The sequence below is a fragment of the Lynx rufus genome, unplaced genomic scaffold (genome assembly GCF_022079265.1).
Source record: "Lynx rufus isolate CCGP_SWC_20201006 ecotype Redwood Valley unplaced genomic scaffold, mLynRuf1.p SCAF_19, whole genome shotgun sequence".
NCBI classification, from domain to species: Eukaryota; Metazoa; Chordata; class Mammalia; order Carnivora; family Felidae; genus Lynx; species Lynx rufus.
The window spans coordinates 14,841,599-14,850,538 of record NW_025814833.1 but is presented as its reverse complement, the minus strand read 5'-3'; the positions used below and the strand labels follow the sequence as shown (position 1 = coordinate 14,850,538).

General features: G+C 48.1%; 1 non-coding gene across 1 annotated transcript; it reads left to right on the top strand.

Annotated features, from left to right (window-relative positions):
* Nucleotides 1-2,852: 2,852 nt before the first annotated feature.
* Nucleotides 2,853-2,995, top strand: LOC124514094 (small Cajal body-specific RNA 20). Its single transcript, XR_006962585.1, has one exon. It is a non-coding gene; the product is annotated as a small Cajal body-specific RNA 20 (non-coding RNA).
* The last annotated feature ends 5,945 nt before the right edge of the window (nt 2,996-8,940 follow it).

The window sequence follows — 8,940 nt, the reverse complement described above, 5'->3', positions numbered from 1 at the left end:
TACCCAAAGCGATCTACGTATTCAATGCAATCCCTATCAAAATAACACCAGCATTCTTCACAGAGCTAGAACAAATAATCCTAAAATTGGTATGGAACCAGAAAAGACCCCAAGTAGCCAAAGCAATCTTGAAAAGGAAAACCAAAGCAGGAGACATCACAATCCCAGACTTCAAGTTGAATTACAAAGCTGTAATCATCAAGACAGTATGGTAGTGGCACAAGAACAGACACTCAGATCAATGGATCAACAGGATAGAGAACGCAGAAATGGACCCACAAATGTATGGCCAACTAATCTTTGACAAAGCAGGGAAGAATATCCAGTGGAATAAAGAGAGTCTCTTCAGCAAGTGGTGCTGGGAAAAACTAGACAGCAATATGCAGAAAAATTAACCTGGACCACTTTCTTATACCATACACAAAAATAAACTCAAAATGGATGAGAGACCTAAATGTAAGACAAGAAGCCATCAGAATCCTTAAAGAGAAAGCAGGTAAAAACCTCTTTGACCTTGGCTGCAGCAAATTCTTACTCAACACGTCTCCAGAGGCATGGGAAACAAAAGCAAAAATGAACTATTGGGACCTCATCAAATAAAAAGCTTCCGCACAGCAAGGGAAACAATCAGCAAAACTAAAAGGCAACCGATGGAATGGGAGAAGATATTTGCAAATGACATATCAGATAAAGGGTTAGTATCCAAAATCTATAAAGAACTTATCAAACTCAACACCCCCCCAAAAAATAACCCAGTGAAGAAATGGGCAAAAGACATGAATAGACACTTTTCCAAAGAAGACATCCAGATCGCCAACTGTCACATGAACAAATGCTCCACATCACTCATCATCAGGGAAATACAAATCAAAACCACAATAAGATACCACCTCACACCTGTCAGAATGGCTAACATTCACAACTCAGGCAACAACAGATGTTGGCAAGGATGCGGAGAAAGAGGGATGCTGTTGCATTGCTGGTGGGAATGAAAACTGGTGCAGCCACTTTGGAAAACAGTATGAGGGGTCCTCAAAAAATTAAAACTAGAACTACCCTATGCAATTGCACTACTAGGTATTTATCCAAAGGATACAGGTGTGCTGTTTTGAAGGCACACATGCACCCCCATGTTTATAGCAGCACTATCAACAATAGCCAAAGTATGGAAAGAGCCCAAGTGTCCATCGATGGATGAATGGATAAAGAAGATGTGATATATGTATATATATATATGTGTATATATATATATATATATACACACACACACACACACAATACTATATATATATATATATATATATATACACACACACACAATAGAGTATTACTCAGCAATCAAAAAGAATGAAATCTTGCCATTTGCAACTACAGAGATGGAACTGTAGGGTATTATGTTAAGTGAAATTAATGAGAAAAAGACAAATATATGACTTCATTCATACGAGGGCTTTAAGATACAAAACAGATAAACATAAAGGAAGGGAGGCAAAAATAATATACAAACAGGGCGGGGGCAAAACGTAAGAGACTCTTAAATATGGAGAACAAACAGAGGGTTACTGGGAGGGGTTGTGGGAGGGGGGATGGGCTAAAACATGAAAAAAAAGAAATGAAGAACAATGGAAAACATGAATATTTAAGTCTAAATAAACATTGACTAGGGGTGCCTGGGTGGCTCAGTCGGTTGAGCATCCGACTTCGGCTCAGGTCATGATCTCGTGTTCATGGGTTCGAGCCCTGCATCAGGCTCCGTGCTGACAGCTCAGAGCCTGGAGCCTGCTTCAGATTCTGTGTCTCCCTCTCTCTCTGCTCCTCCCCCCGCTCATGCTCTGTCTCTCTCTGTCTCTCAAAAATAAAACATTAAAAAAAATTTTAAATAAAAAACATTGACTATATAAAAATTTAAAAATAATAAAAATAAAGCAGCTTTAGGGGCACCTGGCTGGCTCAGTGGGTAGAGCATGTGATTGGGGACACAAGTTTGAGCCCTGTCTTGGGCGTAGAGATGTCTTAAAAAGAAAAAATAGGGGCACCTCGGTGGCTCAGTTGGTTAAGTGCCCGACTCTTGATTTTCGGTCAGATCATTATCTCAGTTTGTGGGATCGAGCCCCACGTCGGGCTATGCACTGACAGCGTGGAGCCAGCTTGAGATTCTCTCTCTCCCTCTCTCTCTCTGCCCCTCCCCTGCTTGTGCTCTTGCTGTCTCTCAAAAGAAATAAATAAACATTTTTAAAAAAGAAAGCAGGGGCGCCTGGGTGGCGCAGTCGGTTAAGCATCCGACTTCAGCCAGGTCACAATCTCGCGGTCCGTGAGTTCGAGCCCCGCGTCGGGCTCTGGGCTGATGGCTCAGAGCCTGGAGCCTGTTTCCGATTCTGTGTCTCCCTCTCTCTCTGCCCCTCCCCCGTTCATGCTCTGTCTCTCTCTGTCCCAAAAATAAATAAACTTTGAAAAAAAATTTTTTTTAAATAAAAAGAAAGCAGCTTTAATCCAAAATAATCAATATGCCATTTTGGTATATTTTGGGGTGGCTTGCCCTGGGTCCCTTAGGAACAACATGGTGGTTGCCAGAGGGGAGGTAGATGGGGCGTGGGTTCCACAGATGAAGGGGATTAAGAGGTACAAACTTCCAGTAATAAAATACTTCAGGATTTCATAGGGCTAAAAGTACAGCATGGGACACGTGGTCATTAGTGTTTTGATAATGTTGCACGGCGACAGGCGGTAACCACACTTATCGCAGCGAGCATGTCGAAATGTATAGAATTGCGGAACCACAAAGTTGTACACTTGAAAACAACACCACATTGTCAACTCTACTTCGAAAGAAAACCACAACTGCAGCGGGAGAGGGCTTCTGTCTCATGGGGCTCTGCTGGGGCGCAGGGGTGTCCCTTTTCTCCTCGGCCAGGACTGGAGGCCAAGATCAGCTCTTGAGGGTGGCCGTCATGGCTGCAACGTGTCGGGTAGCCTTGTTTTCCTCCGTGAGACTTTTTGTAGTTGTGAGGCCCTATTTGGGTGTTACTAGGCCAGGGCCTTCAGTGGCAGCACGGGGCTCAGGGTTTGGGACTTTCCTTAGACACCACCAGGCTCTTGTGCGCTGATCCGGGGCTACGTTGCCCCAAAAGTGGCTGGGCCCCCCCACCGCCTGCTGCACAGGCGAGGACGCGCGCCCACACAACATGTAGTCACCTACCACAGAGAGGCCAGTGAATGAGGGGGACCTCTCCGTCCCAGGCGTCCTACTGCTTTGGGCCGCCGAGTAGATGTTACCTGGAAGAGGGGTGTCCAGAAACGGTGACGCCCATTGTGGAAGGGGCATCTGAGGCCACCTAACCGAGGAGGAAACACACCGTTTTTCCTTGCCTGGATGAACTTGGGGGCCAGTCTGGCAGCTCCAGCTATCTGCCCGCACCTGTGCCTCCTGGGCAGGGTCTGGTGCAGGAATGCAGGGCCCAGGGCAGTGAGCAGGACCCAGGAGTGGGTTCTGGGGGAGAAGGAACACTGCAGGTCTGACAGTGCACGGGCAGCAAGCACAACGCCTGCTCTTTTAAAAAATTTTTTTAATGTTTATTTATTTTTGAGAGAGAGAGAGCATGAGGGAGAGAGGGGCAGGGAGAAGAGAGAGACACAGATTCCAAAGCAGGCTCCAGGCTCTGAGCTGTCAGCACACAGCCCGACGCGGGGCTGGAACTCACAAACGGCGAGATCATGACCTGAGCCGAAGTCGGCCGCTCAACCGACTGAGCCCCCCAGGCGCCCCCACGAAGTGTGCTTGTGAGCAGTTAGCTGCATCCAGTGGGACAGCTCTGGGCCCACACGATTGTGGGCCGTGCCATGCTGCCTGGGCACAAATCTCTGGCACGTTTTCTACATCGAAGTACCTACTTCATCAGTTGAGAAAATAGTGTGTTAGAAAGTTTTAAAAAGTTCTAAAAGTATTTTCTTCAGTAAGACAAGTTCTGAGAGCATCTTATTTTGTTCTAAAAGCAATAAACTACTCTCTGTGGGGAAAAAGGGGGGAAAAAGCGACCGCAGGAGGCCCAGGTACTTGGACTTTATGCTGGACCCTACCTATCAGACTCAGCTTCACTAAACATACATTTGTTGCTCGTCTGTTGTGTTCTATGTGTGGATTATTCCCTAACTCCAGTGTCAAAATATCCAGCCTTAGGCCAACTCACCTTAGGAGGGAAAGCCTCTTCTATTGCTGCTATCAGCCCCTGAACATTGGCCTCAGTCTGAACCACTTCCTGGTCATTCTTAGCAGGGTCTGGAAGAAATTCTGGTTATCTCTTTACTCTGTAGGGAATGGCAGCCTTACCAGGAGGCTATCTGGCTTGTCTGTTAATTACAGTATAATCATGGGTAGGAAGAACACCCCTTAGCAGCTAATCACGGCCCCTGTGAGTGAGGTTGTGAATGGCCACTAAGATTTCCAATATTTTTTAAGATGTGGGAAATGCCTGGGGCTCCTGGGTGGCTCATTCGGTTAAGCGTCCACCTCTTGGTTTCCACTCAGGTCATGATCTCGCAGTTCGTGAGTCTGAGCCCCTTGTCAGGTGCTGACAGCACGGAGCCTGCTTGGGATTCCCTCTCTTCCTCTCCCTCTGCCCCTCCCCTGCTTGTGTGCTCTCTCTCTCAAAATAAATAAATACAAACTTTTTAAAAATGTAGGAAATGGTTGTGATGAAATGTCAGAATATCAGATACAATGTGGAATACAGTAGTACTTGGAAAAGAAATTATAAGAAAACAACCTGAAAAATAACATTTTCATTATTACCCTTGGATATTTGGCAGGGTTATCGTTGAGGTTAATATGCTTTTCTATTTTTCATTCTTTATTTTGAGAGACAGACTGAGCAGGGAAAGGGCAGAGAGATGCGGAGAGACAGAGAGAATCCCAACCAGGTTCCATATACTGTCAGCACCGAGCCTGACATGGGGCTCAATCCCACAAACCCTGAGATCATGACCTGAGCCAAAATCAAAAGTCTGATGCTCAACCGACCGAGCCACCAGGCGCGCCGAGTTTAATAAGTTTTATTTTTGGTGTCTTCATACTTTCCATATAAATCACAATAATGTGTTACCTTTTTTTAAAGATTTTATTTTTATTTCATTATTTTTTAAATGTCTATTTATTTATTTTGAGAGAGAGAGCATGAGCGGAGAAGGGGCAGAGGGACAGGGAGACAGAGAATCTTAAGCAAGCTCCACTCTCAGCGCAAGCCTCACATAGTACTCAATCTCACCAACCATGAGATCAAGACCTGAGCCAAAATCAAGAGTCAGGCGTTCAACCAACTGAGCCACCCAGGCACCCCTAAAGATTTATTATTTATGTATCTATTTTTTTAATTTACATCCAAGTTAGCATATAGTACAACAATGATTTCAGGAGTAGATTCCTTTGTGCCCCTTACCCATTTAGCTCATCCCCCCTCCCACAACCCCTCCAGCAATCCTCAGTTTGTTCTCTGTATTTAAAAGTCTGTTATGTTTCATCTCCCTCCCTGTTTTTATATTATTTTTGCCTCCCTTCCCTTATGTTCATCTATTTTGTATCTTAAATTCCTCATGAGTGAAGTCATGATATTTGTCTTGGGCTGACTGATTTCGCTTAGCATAATGCCCTCTAGTTCCATCCATGTAGTGGCAAATGGCAAGATTTCATTCTTTTCTGATTGCTAAGTAATACTCCATTGTAAATATATATACCACATCTTCTTTATCCATTCATACATCGATGGACATTTGGCTCTTTCCATACCTAGTGATTTTGAGTAAACTCTATGCCCAACGTGGGGCCCAAACTTAACACCCCTGAGATCAAGAGTCCAAGACCTACCAACTGAACCAGCCGAGTGCCCAATACGTGTCACTTTTGTTACTGAGGAAGAAGCATTTATTTGGGGAAGGCCAGGAAGACCTTGTACCCACGCTTCAAGAGTCATCTTAAAATCTACCTCCTCCGACTGTTTTCTTTTTTTTAAAAAAATTTTTTTTCAACGTTTATTTATTTTTGGGACAGAGAGAGACAGAGCATGAACGGGGGAGGGGCAGAGAGAGAGGGAGACACAGAATCGGAAACAGGCTCCAGGCTCTGAGCCATCAGCCCAGAGCCCGACGCGGGGCTCGAACTCACGCACCGCAAGATCGTGACCTGGCTGAAGTCGGACGCTTAACCGACTGCGCCGCCCAGGCGCCCCCCGACTGTTTCCTTATTTGTACTGATGTAAATTCTGCCTTCTTTGCACTTCCATATATTGCGTTATTACTTACGTGTGACATTTGCCTTGTTCTAGATTATATGTGATTTTAACTCATGTATTTTCTTTCTCTCCATGACTTGCTTATATCTTTGGTGCTTGTTTTTAGTACATAGACACATTTAGACAATTAAATGCAGTGAGGTACATGCACGAACATGTGCACACACACAATAGATAGGGAAATAGGGAGGGAAGAGGGGGGAGAGAAGGAAGGAAGGAGGAGGGAGAAAAGACAGGGAGGGAAGGAGGGAGTGGGAAGAGGGAGGAGAAAGAGGGAAGATGGAGGGAGGTGAGGGATGGATAGGGAACAGAGTGGGAGGAGGGTGAGAAGGAGGTAGGAGGGAAGAGGATGGCAGGGAAGAAGGCAGAGAGGTAGAAAGGGAAGGAGGCATCTAGGGAGGGAAGAACAGGGGAAGGGAGGAAGGAAGAGAGAGAGGGAGGGAGGGAAGGCGAGGGAAGGAAACTACTTTTCCATACTTCATTCCGACTTCCTAAGAATTCTGTGAGTTGACCATCATTAGTTTAGTAAACAGTGGTAGTAATAGGAAGAGTTGCCCTACTTCCAGTTGGGGAAACGGAGGCACAGAGACAGGAAGGCTTGCCAGTGTCATGAGGTGAGAATATACCACGAAAGCAGAAGAACACGGCTGTGCCCGGAAACCAGACACGTGTGCTCCACCCAACTCCAGAGCCCGCTCGCTTTGCTCAGCCCCCTGTTCTCTGCTATAATATTTACGAAGGCGGAAGGGGGGGTTAGGGGCGCGGTCGCCACTCTAGCTGATGAAAGGTGCACACCTCACCGTAATGCCACTACACGCACAGACGTTTACATTCCAATTCCAGGGGACGCCTCATGCACCTTGTGGACCGGTGTGGCCTCCAAGCAGGGACTCTGGCTCTCCACCTTGATCCCCTAGCCCAGTAACTGCAGTGAGCCGAGCCCAGAGCCATCTGGGACTCCCCTCCAAGAACCCCATCCTAAAACACTGTTTTCATGAGTCTCGCTTGCCCCAAACTTACAGGGTTCCATCCTCCCAGATGCACATATCCCAACACCTCCCTTGAATTCGACCCCAACGTAATATTTAAACTTGATTTCCCTGCTGGATATGGAGTTCTCTGCAGACTCTTCTCTAGCTCCCTCTCGAGGTCACGCTCCACAGCCACCCTGGCTGTGTCTGGGTTTCCTGAGATCAGCTTTCTACTTCTTCCTTCCTGGGGTTGCTCGTGATAGCCTCTCCTATTGTCTTTGTTGGTACGGACGTTTGTTTATTTAGAGAGCAGGCGCGCACGAGTCGGGTAGGGGCAGAGAGCCGGAGACAGAGAATCCCAAGCAGGAGCCACGCTGGGCCGCAGCCCCATATGGGGCTTGATCTCACAACCACGACATCATGACCAGAGCCAGTACCAAGAGTCCGTCGCTTAACCGACCGAGCCACCCGGGCGCCCCTCTCCTCCCCCCTCTAACTGCAGTTCTGCGCACAGCCTGCTTAGCATTTGCCAAACTTTGGCTCACTCTGAGACGTGAGGGAGGCCCCGCTACTCCCCGAAAGCCAACTCCGCTTCTACCAGGGGCTGCCAGCAACAGTCTTCAGAGGTTTGGACCCTTGCCCACTTCCACCAAGCTGCATAACCTTGGGAAGGTCACCCAACCTCTCCAAGCCTCCGTCGCCTCGCCTCAGTAAGAAACAGCGATGCCTCGCACCACTCTCCTCCCCTCCCCGCGGACAGCTGCAAGATTCGTCAGCCAGGCCCCGGTGCGCAGCCGGCACTCACGTGAGGTCACCGGCACGAGCAAGCACGGCCACGTTCACTCCACAGGCTCGCACATCCACCCAGGGGCAGGGGTTATGCTCCACGTCCGGCACCTTCGATCACAGCGAGGGCCCAAGCACAGCCCGAGCCCCCTCAGCCCTGACCCCTTACCTCCAGCATCAGCTCCGGTCGTCTGAGCCCGTCCTGTGGGCCTTCCTTCTATTACCTTGTACACTTCTCAGCTCAGGAGAGGGGGCGCCATCGTGATCCCCATCGTACAGATGCGGCACGGGAGGCACAGGGATGTCAGCTGATTTACCTGGGCCACAGAGCAACTTAGTGGGGGTGGGGCTCCATCATTTTCAGCGTCTTTCTCTCATGTGGGCCGATCCCTCTGCTCAGACTGGGAGAAGCCAGGGCACAAAGGCTGAGTCTGCGCTGGAGGCACTGCCCACACTACCTGCCACGGGGCCCTGTAAGCGCAGCAGGCCACGAGGTTTGGCGACTGGAGCCCAGGTAGGTACAGACAGACATGTAGCGGGGCGCCTGGCTGGCTCAGTTGGGGGAGTGTGACTCTTGCTCTCAGGGCCATGGGCTCGAGCCCCACGTTGGGTGGAGAGATTCCTGAAAAAAAGAGTTAAAAAATAAAGACCCCAAATGACGTGTAGCCCTGGAGACCTGACGGTCACAAGAAAACTTCCTGTCCGCGTTGTCAACTGCCAGAGAACAACCAGCACCTGTCTTCTCTCACGGACCCTTGCGAATAAAGAAACACAAAATTGGCTGAAATCAGAAACGTGAGACAGTGTGGTGCGGCCACCGGAAATATTTTACTTTTGTCACCTCAATTACTCCCGCAGCACCCTGGTGAGGTGGTGGCTATTGCTGTCCTCGTTATACGGATGAG